This window comes from Thermobia domestica, unplaced genomic scaffold (assembly GCF_964235325.1).
Source record: "Thermobia domestica unplaced genomic scaffold, izTheDome1.hap1.1 HAP1_SCAFFOLD_175, whole genome shotgun sequence".
NCBI classification, from domain to species: domain Eukaryota; kingdom Metazoa; phylum Arthropoda; class Insecta; order Zygentoma; family Lepismatidae; genus Thermobia; species Thermobia domestica.
The window spans coordinates 396,644-417,990 of NW_027655912.1; the positions used below are offsets into that span (position 1 = coordinate 396,644).

At 37.5% G+C, this 21,347-nt stretch overlaps 1 protein-coding gene across 1 annotated transcript in view; it reads left to right on the forward strand.

Annotated features, from left to right (window-relative positions):
• Nucleotides 1–6,642: 6,642 nt before the first annotated feature.
• LOC145676500 (mitochondrial amidoxime-reducing component 1-like) overlaps nt 6,643–21,347 on the forward strand; it is a gene marked incomplete at its 3' end in the record, with an annotated part of 35,178 nt that continues 20,473 nt past the window's right edge. Inside the window, 1 exon segment of the mRNA XM_081747310.1 lies at nt 6,643–6,870.

Below are 21,347 nucleotides of genomic sequence, written 5' to 3' on the forward strand. Positions count from 1 at the left end.
GACCCACAACAAGTGAACCAACTGCTAAAAACCGGAGTGAACTTATACCAGAAGCACTATACATTAGAAACATCCAGGACGCTCCCTAGGCCGATGCCATGCCATAACTGCTCCCAGTACGGGCATCTGAAGTACTGGTGCAAAGCGGAAAGAGTCTGCAACCGCTGCGGAAAGCAACACAAAGAAGAATGCAAGAAACCAAGAAAGAACAACTTCTGTGCCACGTGCATCAGCGACTCCTACCGTACTGGTAGCAGTGGCTGCCCCAGGCGACCAAAAGCGCACCAAACAAGAAGACCACCACCACTAATAACAATAGATGACGAACCAAATCCAGCTACTGGCTCTTTTCAGGACCAGTCACCACAAACATCCACATCCATCACAGCAGAAACATTGGACAGTGACATGAATAAATGGATAAAAGAAGAAATTGAAATAGCCACAAACAAAATAGCTTTTCTATCTTCTATTTTTCCCTTCTTTCCTTCTATCTTACACTTTATCTACAGATTCGCGTGTAAATGTCTACCGAATAGATAGAAACCGCGACACACACACACCGACAGCAGCTTTAGTTTACTAACTGCATGGAGGAGAGGCATGTAGAATGTTGGTTGATGCCTTACTCACTATCCAGGGCGCGGGATTTCCCGAGGGGCGTCCTTATTTTTAACTTTTCTGTTTCTGTATTCTATTCGTCGCCTCCGTGGCCAAGTGCCGGTGGGTGTAGCCGAGCGGTCTGAGGCGTTAGGCTGATGATCGTGAGGTGAAGCCCATTGGGGGTTCGAGTCCCTATGTAGTAGCAAAGGTGGAATTTTAACTGTCCTCGATGTTTCTGTGTTCGTGTCCCTGTCATGTCTAGTAGTCCTGAAAAGTGGTTGAAGTAGAAAATAAGTCAGGAAGTTTTAAAAAAAAGTCGGAAGAGCACGTAGTTAGTAATCCAAAGGCTAGTGGTTCGCGCCCACCCTGGGGTACATTTTTTTTACTTGTGTAAAGTGTTTTTTTAGACTCACCTTAATGTAAAACACATTACGCATATAAGCGATTTACATATTTTGGAAGAGTAATTTTGTGATTCTTTGACTCTTACGGCATGGGGAACATACCTAGAACCTACTAGGCACATTCCTCAGGTACATGTCAGGCATGTGTCTAGGGGCGGACATAGACTGTGACTATCACTTGCCATCCATGTGATTTCTCTCTCAGAGGTACCTAGTCACATACTGGACACATTCACATGTACCCGAGGGAACATGATATGCATATGCCTGCTATGTAATTGTGCTGTTAGGGTTCGGGCCGTACTATTCATTGCAAAAATTTCTGATTGGGATTATCAATGCCCTGTCTTTTACAATATTTCCCAATTTTATGCTTCTAAACATTACCACTATGTATGTGTCTTTCAACGGTGTTTTTAAAATATTGCATCTCAGCATTTTGTTTGAACTGCTCCTATTAATTTATTATTTTAAAAAATTGGTCGAAAATCCATTTGCACTATCAAAGAATTACTGAATTGATTAACTGATTAGTTTAAGTTTCAACTTCCCTTTTCAGGACTGAGGCTATATGAAACGTGTATCTGAAATTTAACGTGGAATCTAAATGATAGGAGCTCTCGCCGGTAATCAAATCAGGATCTTGCTCGCTGAGCATTGTAGCCATATATGAGCTCAAAAATCACTGATTTATAGGATATTATAACAATAGGGACTCATGGCTGTATTCAGGGATTTATTTGTAGCCAGGGAAGCCTGGGAATTTCCCCCCTTCTAAGTTTTGACTTCCCTGTCTCTAGGTTTAATTCAGTCTTCCCAACCTGGGAAGATATTTTCCCCCTCTCTTAGGATAAACAATCTGCTATAAAGTACAGTAATTCGACTTAACGTTTTAGTAGCAATTCGTTATTTTTCAGTATGTTTATTGTTGCGAGCTATGTTGGTCTTGTTCATAGTATTGCTTCCCGAAGAAAAAAATCTTGCTGCTTGTACCACTGGGGTCTTAAGTAACCTGAGTAGCACAGTCATAAAATATAATATTTTCAGTCATCAGTGAGCAGTCACTGCAGTTGTGAATTGATAGCTTTTTCGTTGACAGGCACGTTAAAAAGAACAGAACGAAATTGATGTTAGACTATATTTTAATAAAAGAAAAGCTCCTGACGATGAAAAGGCAAGTAATTCCAGGAGACAAAGTAAGAGGCAAAGTCTGAAGATAGTGCAACGTCCGAAACCACATTACAGACATTTCATCAAAAAGATGAAAATGATTCGGGGCCTAGTGTTAATAATGGTGAGGTTATTTCTGGCCCCAGTGGCCTGTTCCCTTCCATATGTGATCAAGAACAATTTGCGAGTGGAAAATGAAACGAACATTGCTAGGTGCTAAACAGAATACTGATGAGGTTTGCATTGTGTGTACTTTATCTGATTCCGTTCGTGAAATCGGAATTCATACAGAAAGAAGACTAAATGTTCAAAGTGTATGGTGCAATGGTGTTACTGCAAAAACATCAAAGGAACTTCTTGATAAATCTATGACCTCGAAAAGTCTATTGCACACAACAAATGTTTGTCAACATGTGAACAAAGGAATAGGTAAGAAATAAAGGTTTCAATGTCAAATGCAGAAGATAGATGAAAATTGTGAATGAATTTCGTATTTAAAAGACAGCTGTGATATTTAGAAATCGTTTGTCGCTTACCGTGCACCCACATCTTATTAAATTGTAAGAAATAAATGGACATAGGACAAGTTCTCTACTCCAATGTTACGTGTGCAAATATTATTGGCTTTGTACCTACAGAAATGAACGAAAAACTGGGCGAGTATCTTGGGAATTCCGATGAACCCTTCGCGCTAATGATAGCGAATTCTTCACGGTGTCTCATAAATCTATTTTTCATTGTGTATATCCGAGATAGTTAATAAGGTGTGAAGCAATGTATTTTTAGGTTTATTTGAGTTACAGGTAGAGAGGTTTGTGATTCCATGATTAAAATATGTGAAAGTATGAATCTTTCCAAAACGATATTACGAGAAAGACTTATAGCAGTTTGTACTGATGGCGAAATAAATAGTGATGTGTCTTTACTGCAGCGAGAATTAGACACCAATTTATTCGTGTTTCACTGCATGAGTAATAAGCTGGAACTTGCTGTTCACAAGGTTGTTAATACGATTTCAGATACGGTTCACTTTCAAAACCTTGTAGAGCGATTATACAGTGTTTACTCAATGTCCCAGAACAACAGGCGATAAATCGAATAAATATCAGAAGAACTAGGTATTCGTTTCTATAATATTACTAAAGCTTTTGATATACGGTGGTTAGGCTCTTCTTACCGTTCAGTAAAAGCATTGTGGAAGTCCTACCCTGCGCTAGTGGAACACTTTCGAGAAGCTTCTACAAATTTGCAAAGAGGCTTTCAGCAGCGTGCAATATCTTCGAACCTGTACGTAAAACTTGTTAAGTAGAATTTTGTTCATGAAATGTCTATGCTCCGAGATGCACTGGAACCTCTATATGTCCTTAGCCTGTTTCTGCAAAAAAGGTCAGCATCCCTTGTAAGGCAACTAGCAAAATTGAAACAACTGTGTTCTGGAAGCGTTGAAAGAAAAAGACGGCATGTCCATCGAAGAATTACAACGTCAGTTTGAAGAAACTGGTCAGTTTTGTGGAGTCCCACTTGCAAACCCTTCGGACAGTCCTCTTGAGAAATACCAGGAAACAAGATTGCAATAAGCAGATAACATACGGTCTCGCTTTCCTAACGAAACGTTCAGTGGGGTCGAGGTTTTGCTACAATCCAACTGGCCAGAATAATTGTGTGCAAGAATGTTATACAGCAACAAAGAAGTAATGGAAATTTCTAAATAATAATAATAATATTATCTGACGATTCAGCCAAAATTCTGCAGGAATTCCGAGAGCATAAGATGCAATCTTTTACTATTGAGGCAAATCTACAAAATCTTAACACGAGAATCAGTGGTTTTCCAGTTTATTCTGTAGAGTGTGAGAGAGAGGCTTTTGCACCTTAAACACAGCATACTGACACTAGAAACCATTTATCTGTAAAAACCTTCTAAGCTCTTCTTTTCATAAACGTTAATGGACCAGACATTACTTCTTTCAATGCAGAAAAGTATGCCATATATGTAAGAAGTGGACATCACGCTGCTACCAACAAACTAACTGGGAAGAACGACAGTATCCGATGTAAAACAACCTCCTATTGCTTCACTATTCTAAAGAAAGATACGGTATGAAAGTATTGTTAATTTCTAAAGACATTAGATAACATGCTGTAAGTCATACTTAAGCTTAACCCAAGGTGAAATCGGCAATCAATCTTTTCTTGTGATTTTGTTGTAAAAACTGTAAATATTGTACAAGGGCTGTTTCAGTTTGGAGAGTAAACATGAAAGAAAATGTAAAGTTTTTCCCCTAGGTAGTAGGGGAGAATGTGGAAATGGCGGTCACCTAAGAAAAAATCGTTATAATCTAGGTCGTAAAGCACGAAAAGTTTCCGCGATAAGTCGATCCTATAGGTAATTCTGTCTAGTTTACTGTGACCAATTTCGAAATACATATCTTATTTCATTGTCAAGCTAAAACCGAAAATATGAACATACTCAATTGACCGTTATTTCCCACACGGTTAGGTAATGGCAGTGAGTAATTTCCCCATGCTTTACATATGAAAGAAAAAAACTTCAATACCGTTAATATTTCAAATTTACTCATTAACTTTAGGATAGTTGGGTATCTGCAGGGATGGATAATAAACCGCAGTTTCGTGCAGAGAAGATTTAGAAAACTACTTATTCATTGAAGTTACATATATTTTCGTCAACACCTTTATATATTTGAAATATAAATCTGTTGGTATTGGTAAAAAATCATCAAATGAATATATACGACTGGATTCAGTGGAAGTTTCTTGTTAACTTCATCATCTCCGGCCTCTGAGTTAGATTACACTTGAAGAGCTTTGTTTGGGGGTTGACTGTCAAAACTTCTTTACTATTGTTTATTTCAATGTCGGCGAGCCCCGGTCCCTAGCTGCCATTATACCATCCGTTTGACCGGGGCTATCCAAAACGCATGTTTTAAGTAAAACACGATCAACACCAACATACAAACAAATGAATGTACTAATTTATAGATTGCTTTAGAACTATACAAGCATAATGGCTACCTAAAATGTCACTTAATAAAAGTACCAAATGCAATAGTACTTGCAGTGTCAAATATTTTGCCTAATATTACATCAAACGTAGCGAAAGAAACGCCTTCATTTAATACCTATCACTCTTACAATGGAGTCACTCTTAAAATTACTTTATCTGACAGCTGCCAGTAAGGCGCCACTATCTGCTTCTATTTACGACAAGTTTTTCACGCTATATCGAACTGACCGGGGCTACCCCTCTCTCACCTGTCTTATTGGTAGTTGTTTAATACATGCTTATGATTCTTGAGAGACCAGATTACGGTCTTTGTTTAATTCTGGATTCGTTTTAACACCATTATGTTTTGTTGCCCAAAAGTTTACTTTCAGCAGAACAGTGATAGGTGCACCCACTCCTGAATCTAATTTTATTAAGTAGAAGGGACAAAATGGTACAAAAACTTATTTATGATATGAAGAATGACATTTAGTACTGTCTTTCCCCTTCTATTTAATAAAATTAGGTTCAAGTGTGTGTGCACCTATCACTGTTCTGACCAAAGTAAACTCTTACTTCTTGTATTTATTGCTCGGGCGAGAAATTTCGTCTTCAAAGACCAATTAGAACGGACTAAAGAATTACTTGTCACAACAAAATTGTTTTACCTAGGAGTGTGACACTTGTTATGAAAAGTAGTGCAGATTGCAATGTATCTATAGGGTTTTTACTGAATGCTACACTCTTGTCCTCAGCAGAAGGACGAAAAGTACCAAGGTAAGTAACGCATGCAATTTAATCTTATCTAACGTACCTACTCGTATTTATCAAAATTGTTTCTTAAAAAAGTTAGAAAAATGAATTTGGATACTGCCTATCAAATTAGTACCATAATTTCCAAGTAGGTAGGTTTAAAACTAACGTTGTCCCAACCCGATTTTAAAGTTGTTCTGTTATACGGAAAACCGTCTTGTATAAATATTCCCCCCTTCTACAAAATCCACAAATAAATCACTGGCTGTATTTATAACTGTGAATTGATGGGGAATAAGTCACGGCACGCTCAAAATTAAATTTGAAATCGTTACTTTTTAAGCGCAAAATGTATTAGCAAAATATCGATACATTTGGTTCAAATCTTCAGTATCATTGACATACCTTATTGTGTTACTTAAAATTGTAACAAACCTAATAATCTAATAAATACAACATATTAAAGATTCCTAGATATGATTTGAATTAACATTATGTAATTATGATTTAGACAATATTGTTGACTTTGGTGTTAAGCGTGATAAATAAATTAAGATTGATGAACGTGAAAACTTTGATAATCTTCTTCTCTTGTAAACAAATACCAATACGAAAGTTACTACTCATTTTCTGCTCGCTGTACCAAGTTATTTAGATAAATAAAAGATAAACATTATTCAGTGAATGACACTCAATTGACGCTTGTTCACGTGATCCAGTCTGAAGCAGTAAGTCTACCACTGAACTGTATGCCTCTACTCACAATGCCATGGACAACTTCATATTTTATGAACAGGATTTACCAGTTCTGAAAGTGCTACAGAAGTGAATGTTCTGCTATCATCGTTTTGAAGGACACCGTCTGTATAAAGTGTGGGCATCTATTATCTTTAACTGTGTGGTTGGCTCTAAGCTAGTTGAACTTACGAATTTGTAAGTAATCTTTCTATTATGAAATACAGCAATAAACATGACTAAAAAGTTATAATTTATGTTCATGTTTGTTAATCCACGAAATTGAATACCACTGTATGCAACTTAATATAAAATAGTGAAACTATAAATAGTTACTCGCTTCTCTTTCTTCAATCTATTATTGTGTGATCGAAACAAGTAAATTTATATTATAATAGAAAAAACTCCATGATTATGTATGATTTTCTTTCTATCTCAAATCAGAGCCGTAGCTAGGAAGGAGCGACCGGGGCCGTCGCTCGGCGCTGAAAGCAAGAAGGCGCTGAACGAGTAAGAGGAAAGAAAAAGTGTTGGAAATGAGTATACGACGTGTCCCATCGAAAACGTATTGGCGCCCTATTAATTCGATATTCTTGTCTGTTTGCAAAGAAATGGATTTGTAAAAAAAATTCTTGCTCGCTCCCTTCGCAACCCAAACGTTTCAATGAGAGACATAACAAGTTTTTACATATTACTCTAAAAGGTTATTATAAATGATTTGTTAATGATGATTTAATATACGAGGTGACGAGTAATGACTTATAGTCTACGGAGGACAGTTTTCAAAATCAGAAACGCTCAAAGACAGAAATATGTGTACAGCATTTTGATGGTGATTGTTTACTTAGGTAATCATGCTTTTCTACACAATCGGATTAATCACGACAGTGAGAATGAAAGCTTTGGGAAATTCGCAAAGGAAGCTTCTTTTAAATTTCCGTTACATTTCACTTTTTTTTTTTTTTTTTTTTTTTACCGTAAAATAATCGAAATTAAAATGCTATTTGTGTTGTCACATACAGAGTAAAATAACAGAAGTTTACATTTATTATTGGAAATTAATACTGTTACTCATTTCGAACATTTTAAAAGTACATAGTTTCTAATGTATTGAAATTTTATTTCTTATCGATAGTATGAAACGTCGTAAATAGTTGTAAATTTCCATATCTGTTCTCCAAAACCGAAGATATTTTTGTCAACTTTAACAAGAATTCCAAAATGAGCCTCTTGAAAACAGCTTTTATTTGTAAAAGCATACATAATTATAACTTTTGACTGTTGCAATGGTCTGTCCAAGCAGCTTGATAAAAATCCAGCGTATAACAACAAAAGCTGCTTCTGTTAGATGTACAAAAAAGAAAAAAGAAAGAAAAAGAAAAGCTTGGTACGGTGCGTGTAGGTGCGCCAATCTCTAGCTACGGCTCTGTCTCAGATATATAAACTTGTAATTGTTGCTGCATAGGGGAAATTGGGGTAACTTGGAACTAATAATAAGTTCAGACATCTAAGGAATGAAGTCACTTGGTCACTTGAAAATAGTAATTTATAAAATATTTACATCTGATATATCTGAATTATAATGTTAAACTCTCTTTAATTTTAAGTGCTCTAGGACTTATGACATAGTTATAGTTGTGCACTTACTTTGTGCTAGAGTTAATTAAATAATACATCAACATTCATTAAATGTTAGCGACAGATAATAGATTATTCCTTTAGTATCTATGACTAATAAAAGAAGTATTTTTAAATATCGCCCGTATTATATGAATTCATGTTTTGGAGAACAAAAATTGGAGCATTTGGGATTTTCAACAATTTTTGAGGATACAAATGTAAATCAGGGACTGATTAGGCTAAACCGGGACGTCTAGAAGTCCTACGCATATTTTGGATCAGGAATAGTTATACATATTTATAGATTTATATTGGATGTTTGTACATAAGTCTGACTTACTTAATTGTCCAATTTTAACGAGGTAAGGAGTAGCTCAAGATTTGAAACAAATTATTACCGAATCAAAATCTAAACTAAATTTGAGATTGATCTGCTGTGAGAATCCACCCGGGGAAAAGGATGAAGATTATGCATTACGGAAATATTGCATCTTTTAACAGAAAGTAAGTACAAGGTGTCTCACATGAAACCAAAAGGCATATAAATATGCGCGTATGTAGTAAGAATGAGATGCTGACCACACTACCAATGTCGCTCTGCTGACTCCCTCAACTGAAGATACTTTGGTGTTTCTTGTAGGAATACTTTCGGGGAACTAAGATAAAATAAATTGTGTTTACAAATTATCTTGTATAATCAGTGCAGTCCCCTCACGTTATAATTCTGCCCTCTTGGAAAAAAAATCTGGAAGAAAGCATGGGTATTGGTAATTTTGTATGTCGAAAGTTGTTGTTAAGTGGAAAATAGTGAAGTTCTCATTTGAATAACAAATTGATATTTAAATAAAGACGTGCTCCAAAATATCCTGGGTTCAAAAAACAAGATTTATTGTAAATTAAAAAGAAGTCTGGAAGACAGAATTTATGACGACTTAAATCAAGAGCTGTAGAAAGCGGATTCAGAGATAATCTCAACACGTTGATATATCCCTCTCAAAATAACCCGACTATTATAAGAGCTCCATTTCTGACCATATTGTGCGACAGTTGTGTATGTTCCCAGTGGTGACACTTGATCTAAAAAGTGTGAAAGCGTTTTCAACCCATCCATCCTGATTGAAGTTTTCCTTGGTTTGTTTTCTTCATTCTCACCATACAAATGCTGGGATGGCAGCTCACATAACGGTCCCAGGTTGCTTCCTTTCTATCCCATTTCTTTCTTCAATTCCCCGAGCAGTGTGATCGTCAACAAATGTCATCTCTCATACGTGCCGGTTTGACATGGCCATAGATACCAAAAGCCCAGAAATCTAATCTCTATCCTACTAAAATGTGCGTGAAAAACAAGATGAAGCTAGTTTAATTGCTTATTACAGCTGGTTCTTGACTGATATTGTTAATATTTACTTGTATCCCATGCTCTTGTATTCGAGAGATGAAGCGTGGTTTCATCTGTCAGTTATATTACTTATTGGCTTACACTAATATATAATTCATATATTTATTATTTGTATTAATTTGTAATTTATGTTCTTATTAATAATAAAATATCAAGCAAGTAGGGCGCGATGACGTGGCGTTCAGTAAAGTGTATCGTTGATCAAAAAAGGTTGGAAACCACTCCTGTAATCTATAATTCAATATTATCTTCGTTGTAGAAATTCAGAAGGAACAATACTTCCGCCAAATTAAATAATAATAATAATAATAATAATAATAATAATAATAATAATAATAATAATAATAATAATAATAATAATAATAATAATAATAATAATAATAATGAGGGCTCCTCCGTGGCTAAGCGGTTAGCATACGCGCCTTTGGCGCGGGAGACCCGGGTTCGATTCCCGGCGGGAGCCCATGTGGTTCGGATTCCACGTTAATCAGTAGGTCCATGTCTCATATAGCCTAGCTGCTGAAAGGGACGCTAAACTAAAAATCAAATCAAATCAAATAATAATAATAATGAGCGGTCCCGGGTTCGATTCCCGGTGGGGGCACCCGTCGAAAAAGTGTAAAACGCTTTTTCAGGCCAGCCACCCTGAATGAGGTTTTCCTGGGTTTTCCTCATTCACACCAGGCAAATGCTGGGGTGGTACCTAACTTATAGGTCCCAGGCCGCTTCCTTCCTTTCCCCATCCTTTCTTCTTTCCCTTTCCCCGGATTGTGTGTTCGCCGAGGGACGTCATCCCTCAAACGTGAAGGGCTAAATGGCCTTAGATGCTGCAAGCCCAGAAATCTAAATCCTAACCTAATAATAATAATAATGAGTTGGATTAGTACTACTTCATTGTTAAACAGGCTCTTCTGCATCCATGAAATAAGGAAACGTATTTTCATATTTACTCTGTAATACCTTAATGTTCTTCAGTAGTTGTAGATTAGAATATACACACCAAAGTAAGTACAGAGGTACGCTCTCCATTTGGTTGAGGCGCAAGGGCAGTACGTCTTTATACTTCCATGACCTTGTATTGACAGGAGATGATGTGCATTAAGATAATGTGCGTGAACTTTTGTAGTGAACAGATCAGTCAAAGAAGAATGTAACTGAACGAAAACTTTTACACCCCACTTACAAGGTTTGTTACGAATGTATTGTTTCACATTCAGAGTCCCTTTGAATGGAATCATTTGTTCGTCTACGCTCAAATTTTCTTCCATGGCAAGTTCTTTGCATCTTTTCCTGATAGCGTCGTAGATTGGTCTCATCTTCCAGAATCTATCGGTTAAATTTAAATTCTTATTAAAAGTGTCCACAACATGGAAATTATTGCGAAGTTTAAAAAATCGGTTCAGTGTCATGTTATCTGCTATAAGCCCATTCCGAAATCCTGGCTCCCACTACATTCTAACCCGAGGATGACCTAAGTTTCCCATGACAAGATGTATTCCAATAAAGGTTTTAACTTCATCAATATTCGTAAAAGGAAAGTTCGCAACATTTTTTTTTGTACTGCGTACAAGTTTGTTGCATAAACCATATTTTCAAGAAGATCTGCAGTGAAATATCTTTCAAAAATTTGGGTTGGATTTCGTAACTCCACGATATCATCCGGTGTATTCACAAAAGATTCCATAGGCGGTGTCTCAAAGCTGGATCCTTGAATCCAAGTTATATCCTTTTTCGCGGTTAGTTCTTTGTCACAAAAATACTGTTTCTGAAATTCCTTTTCAGTTAGGCACGTATGGAAGATAACACTCTCACTAACAGATTGGTTACTATTTACGTTCACACAAGCAAGGTAATTATTTGACTGAAAATCGAAACTCGGATCATTGTCTCGAACAGGATTTGATTCAAATTCTTCGAATAAAGGCGGCAACTCACTGTCGTTCAATAGCAATTCAGATTCTTCACCTGGAGAATCATCTCTAAAATCCTGGAGCTCGTTACCTTCTTCGTCACATAAATCTTCTAAATCTGATACATTGCCATTTTCGATCAAAGACAGAATCTCATCACAACTGAGTTTCTTTCTGTTTGTTCTAACTCCTGGTTCACCTTTTCCACAACACCTGATGTATTCTTCATCCATTTTTAAACGAGCGAAGATAAAACGCGTCAAACGTGTAGCATTAAGCTTAGCAAACTGCGTACACAATGTTTTATTCACGTGTGAATCATTTTCTGATTCCGAACCGATCAGGGTAGTAACAGTCACATTGTCCTATATCTAGCACGATTTTTTAAAAGCACGTTGAATGAAACCTTTAGAGTATAAAGTTCTCAAAACTAATTAATTGATATATTTTGTATCTAATTTATCAGGAAAAAAATAAAATTTGCGAATTTTCTTTTGTTTTAAAGCTCTCGACCTGTTTTTAGGTGAGCACTTCTTCAACTTCATTGTTTAATGAAACCCGCCTTCTAAATATTCATGACAAGAATTACAATTTTGTATAATTGTTGTCGGAACTTCTCGATACTAAAACAAAGACCTTTTAAATACACAACGGGATAAAAAATAGCATGTGAAACGAAAATATAAAAGAATAACGAAGGTTTAAATCCACTGTCCTATTTATAGGACGAGGTGACTGAAAGGGTTAAACTTCCTTGTAAATGTTGTCCCAGGCTCACCCGCAGGGTTCCCAGGAAGGGTTTAACCCAAAATTTTCAAATGGCAAGGGAGGTCAACAGGGGCGGACTGGCAACCATAGGGCCCACCCTGCTAAACTGAAATGAGGGCCCACTGTATAAAAATGTAAAAAGTGTACTTGGAATTCTTCATATGTATTACATATAAACTAGTTAATTTTGACATGATTTTACCCATGTCTGCTGGAAATCTCAAAATAGACTGGTGTTTCAGAAAGTGCCATCAGATTAAAAAAAAAAAAAAAAAAAAAAAGCAGTAGAGGAGATATAGACATTTGGGAAACGTTAATTAATTTTGAGGCAATTTTTATTGCGTTTTCATGTAAAATAACATCTGAAACTTTTTTTTTTTTTTTTTTTAAGTAACCAAACCTGCAACCACCCTACTTAACGAAGATCCGTATTTTGTCATAGCTGATCTGGTGCTCCCCTCCTTGATACGTAAAAAATACCACTTACTTCAGTCGGGAGTCTGCTCGCGAATGTGCCGCAATCTCTCTCTGTACCTGTCATTTTGGCGAGAAGAAAATGTTGTAACCCACATACACAAACTCGTCTAAATATTGCTGTATAATCTCGAGGAAGTACGCCCCGTTCTTAACAGACAACTTCTCCTCCCTCCAAGCGTGTCAGGTGAGACAACAGACATGTCAGTGTTGGAAACTTGAAAAACTGTAACTTTGTGGCCTCAATGCAACACAAAGAATTCGATTGGAGGTAAATTTGCGATAGATTTCGAAACGCAAGATTTTCCTTGACATAAGTAAGTCATAATATCATATCTTCCTTCATGTCGCAGAAAGATTACATATCGTCTATCGTCTAGTGTAGTCCGCCCATTCCTCGGCTGGCCTTTCTTCTCTTTTCATATGAATACCTACTTTGCACATCACAAATAATTTTTACATTTTACTACACTTTTATTTTAAATTAACTTTAAATAACTAAAGGGAAGTTAACATTTACACGATATACACGCTGATTTGACTGACAGCATAAGTGTTCAGCACTTTTAGAAGTTACACCAACGCTTACTGAGCCCAGTGCCGGCATCTAGTGCTCTCAAACGGGCCAGGTCAGGCTTCATCGGGTCAGGACTCGAGTCGAACCTCCTTGGGTCACAGGTCAGGTCAGGGCTGCTCTAGCCACGGGTCGGCTCGGGTCAACTTTCTTATGCGTCGTTTCGGCTAAAACCTATTCGGGTCATGAGTCGGATCGGGTCGACGTTCAACTCGACCCGACCCTCTCGACCCGAGAAGGATTTAGCTGAAATGGCGCATAAGAAAGTTGACCCAGCCGACCGGTTTGTATAAAACAATCGTTGATAGTGGCGGCTAATTTCGTTTCGCTTTACCGCACTGAAAAAAAAAAAAAAAACAAAAAAACAACGAAACCTGATCCGATTTCTTTCTTCGAAGCTTGGTCTGAGGACAATGCAGTTCAAAAGCGTTCCGGCTCCACCTCCACTTTCCACAATAACAATATCTACGAAACTATTGTTTCTTTAAAATATCGCCACTCGCCGGCTTCTAAAAGGACCGGAGTAGGCAATGGTATCCAAATCCAATAACAGCCTGAAATCTACTGTGTTTCTTATATTAAAAAAAAAAGTAGTAGTTATCGTGCTCGTTTTTAACAGCTGCTGTATCACAAACCCCGCAATGTTTTAGGGCCTGATTGTCTCATAGACAGAACCTTTTCAAGTCGATAAACGTGAAGAAGAATAAGGTCTGTTCATGAAAGTTAACTTTATGTCTTTTTTTATGCAAAACACAAGTTTTCGGGAATTACTCTGCCATATTTTTGATGCGGGTAGGTTTAATTGAGCACATCTTTTTAAAATTGGTGAAGGGGGCCCACCTGTTTGGGGGGCCCACCCTGCATTTGCAGGGTAGCAGGGTGGGCCAGTTCGCCCCTGGAGGTCAAGTAACATATCGTTGAAAAGCTGTTGTTATATGAAAGAAGACGGAACAAATCCCAACTCTCTAAAATTACCCTGTGAAAATGGTAGCCGCTCAAAATGTCAGCAAAAACATCATTGTAAAGTCTATGACCACCCGATAAATCTGAAACGGTGAGACAGATGTCTAAACAGGAAAACACGTGTGTCATCATTTCAAAAGTGCATTAATTGAAAATGAAAATATTTGTCCCAGGGTCCTCCACAGGGTCCCAGACAGGGTCCTATTCAAAAATTTCAAATGGGAAGGGAGGCCAAGTAGCATATCGTTGGAAAGCTGTTGTTAAATGAAAGAAGACGGAACAAGTTTCGACGCTCTACGATAAGATTGTGCAAACATCTTGCGATTTAGTTTTCCTTTCTGTAGTCGGGTTTTAGTTTGTCTTCATTTTAATCCTTGTATTCAACGGAAAGAAAAAAAAAATACTTCTACTGTGACATTTTGCTCTTTGGGCCCAGTAATGTCTACATAAATAAAGAAATATAATAAAATAAAAGCAAATTAGGAAATAAAGAGAAGGAAAGAAATAACATTTGACATCTTTGAGCATAGAATTGACTAGTTAACATATAATGTACAATAGTGGTACTTATGCTCGTTGTCTGAATTATCAAGTATAAACTGATTCAAACAATATATATATATATATATATATATATATATATATATATATATTGCACAAGGAACAGCGAATGTGCAAGTGTCTCACAATGACAACAAGTGCCAATTGCAAAATGGAAAACGAATGCTCTCGGAGAAGGGAAATGAGGGTATACATTTTGACAGGCCATCATTTTGCACAGGGTAATTTCAGAGTCGAGACTTGTTCCGTCTTCTTTCATTTAACAATAGCTTTCCAACGATATGCTACTTGGCCTCCCTTCCCATTTGAAATTTTTGAATAGGACCCCGTTTGGGACCCTGTGGAGGACCCTGGGACAAATATTTTCATTTTCAATTAATGCACTTTTGAAATGTTGACAACGTGTTTTCCTGCTTTGACATCTGTCTCACCGTTTCAGATTTATCGGGGTGGTCATAGACTTTACAATGATGTTTTTGCTGACATTTTGACCGGCTTCCATTTTGCACAGGGTAATTTTAGAGAATCGGGACTTGTTCCGTCTTCTTTCATATAACAACAGCTTTTCAACGATATGTTACTTGACCTCCCTTGCCATTTGAAAATTTTGAGTTGGACCCTTCCTGGGACCCTGCGGGTGAGCCTGGTACAACATTTTTTGCTTTGATACATTGCATTTTTAAAATGATCAAATACATGTTTCCCTCTTTTGGCATCTATCTCACCGTTTGGGATTTCTAGGAGTGGGAACAGATTTTCTGGACACCCTGTATATTCATATAACTTGCACAGTATATGCATTCGGAAAATTTTATTACAGTTTCATAATAGGCGTCATTAGTGCTTTCGATTGGTGTATAAACCATTTTCCACTTCGATATATAATCTGACTCTCTTCCCTTGTCAGTAGGAGGCTTATCAACAAAGGTCTCTGGCATTCTGGGTTACAGGACTTTCTTCCTGTGATTTTTATTTATTGGACGTTTGAAAGACAAAGTCTATACTAAAAGTCTCCAACCATCGATCTACTGTAAGAGAGCATAACAAATGCGGTACAACAAATCAAGCGAGCGCCTATTTTGTATCAAACCAAGGGAGCTTATATAAGTGACTTTGAGTGAGGCTACTGTGGTCGACCCGAATCTTGAGATTGCTAAAGGTCGGGTGGTCGCTCTTCAGCAGAATCACTGCTTGCTTGGGATTTGAGTGCCAGTGATCCAGGGGCGTAAAGAAGGGCTCTGCAGACCCCGCATTGCGGGGGTCTCAAGCCATCAGGGCCCCCCAAATCGTGAAGTTGGACGTAAAGAAGGGATTCCACTCCACGCTGTCTGCGGAGAGGTCCCCAAACCTTTAGTTACGCCACTGCAGTGATCCATCTGTGGCGTTCCGCGATGTGAAACGTAGGGTCCTCGAAGTGGATATGTCCCCAGCACTCAAGTGAGACACTTGAGAGCACATGGACAAAATAATCGTTCAGGAAGGCCTGACTGTCAGGACTGCGACTGTTCGTGCAATCAGAGCAACCATGACTCCTCACGTGAATGCTCAAACACTAAACAGTTGACTATTGATGCAAGTCTATATTCCCATTTTCCACCCGCACAATTACTCTTGGCACCTGCTTATCAACTGCATGTTTTGTGGTGTCGGAAGACTTAAGTAGCAAGGTGAATTGATGGACAGAAATTAGAGATGTTTCTATCTTGGATTTAGGGACGGTCATGTGTGTTTCTAGATATGTAGGTGAGCTGGAAAACCCTGCATGTGTTCACACTCGTCATAAAGAACCCATAGTACATGTATTAGAATTTCGGAGAGGGGTTTATAAGTTACACATCACACTCATCTCTAGTCTTCTTTCAGGGAGCGTAACTATAACTAATGCTTTATACATTCACAATGTCGTCAATCCTGAACATTTTTCGGGACTTGTCCAACAATTTCTGGACACTTTCTAGAACTTCATCTTCCAACAAAATAACAAACGTCTCTATAACGCCAGAGCAACCCAGTATGCTCTACTTAGTATACGTCTTCTACCCTGGCATGTAGGTCTCCGTACCTAAACTCTATCGAGAATATGTGGGACATCGTGCGACGGCTCTTAACCATCAGCCGGGCTCCAGCAACGGCCATAGAACAACTACGAGAAAATCTACAGCAAACACGCGATGCCATAGCGCGACGAACTACCTGCCTGAAAAACTGTTTAGGAGGGTTACATTGGTATTAAAGTAAGTTCTGTGTGGTGACGAACAGGGAGTAATCTACACCTCCCCAACACCCCTCTAACACCCCTCCAAATTTCTTTACACACACCCCTGGATGGAAAAGGAATACTCCCCCAAATCAAATTGTATCAATCAGTATCATATAGGTTATTTGTTACATCAAGTTAAAAATGGTTTAGCGTTTAGGAAAGAAGGCAATATTCTTATTTATTTCACTTCAAAATACGAAGCGACCTCGTTCTCATGTACGGCTTCGAGAACTACATGACCTCATTGTTTCGGGCAGTGTTTCGATCAAAACAATTGACAAAACAGACCCACTCATACCTACCCTCCTGGGCTCCGCGGTCGTTCCCTAGAAAAGAGATTATTGGACAGATGCAGATGACTGAAATTGGCAACGTCTTGAGCAGTCATTCATCTACCTCCTCCTCAATAAGGAAAAATGTGACAATATAATAATAAACCTATACCAGATTCAGTTGGTAATGCTACTCTACAAGTGATGTATCAACGGACGGAAGTTAGAAGGGTGTAGTCAAAACGTTTTTAGAAATGAAAAGATCGATCGAAGTAAGAATTATATATATATTTTTTAGACTGAGTTTAGTGTTATGCAGTGACGCATTTATCGCTAGCTTAATTTTTTGTGAAGTATATTTTTATTCACGTAAATTTATTGAGCGGATTATTAAAATTAAGCTATATTAAGAAAAAGAGAAAAAAGTGTAAATTGAAAAACTGGATTTCTGGAAAACAAATCAATGAATAATTTTCTTATGAAAGATATTCAGAGCCAATAACGTAGCCAGGAAGGGGCAGGAGCGAAGATTAAGAGATCAAATAATATTACAACCATTAACATTAACAACAGGGTTAGAACATTAAAATAATGAAATTGCAACTATGTACAGTATTAATTACTAAACGAATGTGATTTCAGCATGGGACGAGAGAATTTTTTCCTAATTAATATTTTGAAAAAAAAAAAACACCCACTAAAACTTACTGGGGGTGAATAAATTGAAATAATGGCAGAATTTTGCAAAATGATAACAATAATTCGTATGGAATTAATTAATATGTAATTACTGGGTAAAATAGTGGTGGTACCTCCATAAAAGGACAAACCTTCTTATTCTTCCATGCCATAAATATGTGTGGTGCAAGGGCGCCCATGTTGTGGTTTCTAAGGGGGGTAAGTATAAGCGACCTTTCAAAAATAGTTTCAAATCTTGCTGTAACTAATGTAAAAATTCTATTGGATTTTCGATATTCTGAAGTATAATTTCCTCTGGGGGGTGAGCACCCCATCTTGCCCCCACTGATGGGTGCCCTTGGTGTGGTGTGGTGTTATGAGAGAGAACCCTTCGTTTTAGGACACCTATTATTTAGGAACTAATAATCATGTTCTACCGATGTCCGTTTTGAGAGGTTTCACTGTATTATTTAGTTTAATAATAATAAATGCTCAAGTATGTGAACTTCCTCTATTGAACCTACCACTACGAAGAGCTTATATTATTATTATTATTATTATTATTATTATTATTATTATTATTAGTAGTAGTAGTAGTAGTAGTAGTAGTAGTAGAAGTAGTAGTAGTAGCATCATCATCATCATCATTGCAATAGTTGCACAACAAAATATACTGTTTTCTTTCAGTTTGTTTAAAAATGTATATTACTATTCTGAAAGCACCCCCCCTTTTATTTTGAACACCCTCCCAAATAAAAATTTCTGGCGTACTTACTGGTGACGAACAAAAGAAAAATTGTGGCAGATGCGAGTCTACGATTTGGCGTCCCCTTGTACCGGCTGGCGAATGAAAAACTGGCCCGCCACAGACAGACAAACTGCACATTATCGTCCGTTGTTGCGATAACTCTTTTTAAATCGTCTATTTTTGCGACAACGTTTGTGTAGTATGTTGTCAGTTTTCAGTACGAAGGCCGTGAAGACTTTGTTAAGGCGCATGAAGTAAATCTCAGCAAGATGTATTTTCTACAAGAAAGAATCGTAATAGTAGAGGCGTACGTGTCTACCGGTTCACTTAAGGCAACGCAGAACATGTTTGCAAGGAAGTTTGCTGGCGTTTCCGTGCCGGCAAAGAGCAGTATGCCGGATTTGGTGAAGAAGTGGCGCACTACAGATGCAGTGTGGAAAAAAAAAAAAAAAAATCGAGCTCCATCTGTTCGTACATCTGCTGTGATCGCGGATATTCAAACACGAATGATCCAGAGCCCAAAGAAGTCGACACGGAAATTGTCGCAATAAGTGAACATTTCGCGTAGATCTTATCAACTTATCTTAAAAGATCTACGGATGAAGCCATACAAAGTGTCATGTGTCCAAGAACTTAAGGAGGGAGATAAGCAAAAACGTGTGAATTACCACACATGGTTACTTGGAATGGTTCATAATGAAAAATTGGACCCAATGCTGTATTTTATGGGTGATGAAGCCTGGTTCTATCTGACAGGACATGTAAACATTTAAAACAGCAGATACTGGTCAACAACCAATCCCCATAAGATTCATGAGGAACCTCTTAACTATCAGAAAATAGGGGTATGGTGTGCTGTATTAGCAAGTCGGATTGTGGGTCCCATATTTTTTGAAACAACAGTAAACAATGAAGTGTATATGCGAATATTTGAGGAATTTTACGCGCAATTGACGCCCCCATGAACGTCCCTATGCCTTCTTTCAACAGCACGCGGCAACCTGTTACACTTCACGCGTGTCACTGCCACGCATTCATGAAAGATTCACAGAAGAAAGGACTGTCGGCAAAGGATTGTGGCCACCGCGCTCGCCGGACCTGACCATTTGTGACTTTTATCTGTGGGGTAATCTAAAGAGAAAAGTGTACGCGAATAATCCAAAAACATTAGAAAACTTGAAGGACAGTATTCGTAATGAGATTTTGGCAATTGATGTGGCAGAGTTGTGCAAAGTGTATAATAACATGTTAGTGCTCGCAGGAAAATGCATTGAAACACAAAGCGGTCATTTTCAGCCTTTACTGTAAAAGACAAAAGAAGATCACAAGATCACTTTAGTAAATGAAGTAAGTAAGTAAGTAAAGAAAGTGTATTTCACTAATCAAACCTTTGTGCTTTGTATGTATTTTTGTATATCCTCGTGGCGTACCGGGCCGGTTTTTCGTACATTATCCCGTATAAGCCTACTCACCAAAGATTCATTGGAAAGTAGCTTATCTTTGTCTTCGTTTACAGTATCACTGTCAGTATGTCCAGGCTGGTTTCCGTCAGAGTAAGGAAGAAACTGTTTAAATACCTTCGCCTGTTTTTCACTTTTTTTTTTACTTAATTTATTACAGGAATGGTGCTTGATACATATATTGTAAGCCTAAATTAGAGTAGTAAAAATAACTGCAAAAATAAAATATTTATAAGTATAACGACACGAGTGACGAGCACCGACTTGACCCATTACCGGGTTATCGCACGCCACCATATGTTTCATATGGGCCTTACGCTGGCCCTGGTTCTGTTTCTACTCAAAGACCCTGTATAATATGTTGAGATGTCCCACGAGCTTCATATTGGGATCAGTACCAGAGTATTCTAAGTTATTGATAAACGGAACACTTAGAAATCAATAAATTAGATGACTGCCTTCTAGCAGAACACTCAGACAAGACATTTAATTTTGCAATGTGACGAGATTCGAGACAAGACGGAGGTCTTCCAACAGAAATTGATTCTCTTTTCATAACATAACATTAACATTCCAGATTCTTCAATGTGAGGATTTGCTTATGTTGCTGATTTGAAATTCGAATTTTAAACTCTTAACTAAAACAGTTGAATATGACTTTCAACTTTTTCGAAAATTCCGTTCCTAAGAGCAAAAACAAGGTCAATTTCTACAATACTGAAGTTTCTCATTATTTATTCAGAAAATGTCCGATGTCAAAATTTTCTTAAGTTGGAGACATGAAATTCGGTATATAAACACTTAACTAAAAGAAATTAAGTACGTGTTTAATCGTCTGCGAAAATTCCGCTGTTGAACAGAGAAAGAGGGGCGATTTCTACGTTAAAATTTCCCACTATTTATTCAGAAAATGCTCACTGTAAAGATTTGCTTAAGTTGGTGGTACGAAATGCGTTGTATAAAATCTTAATTAAATACCATATAAGGG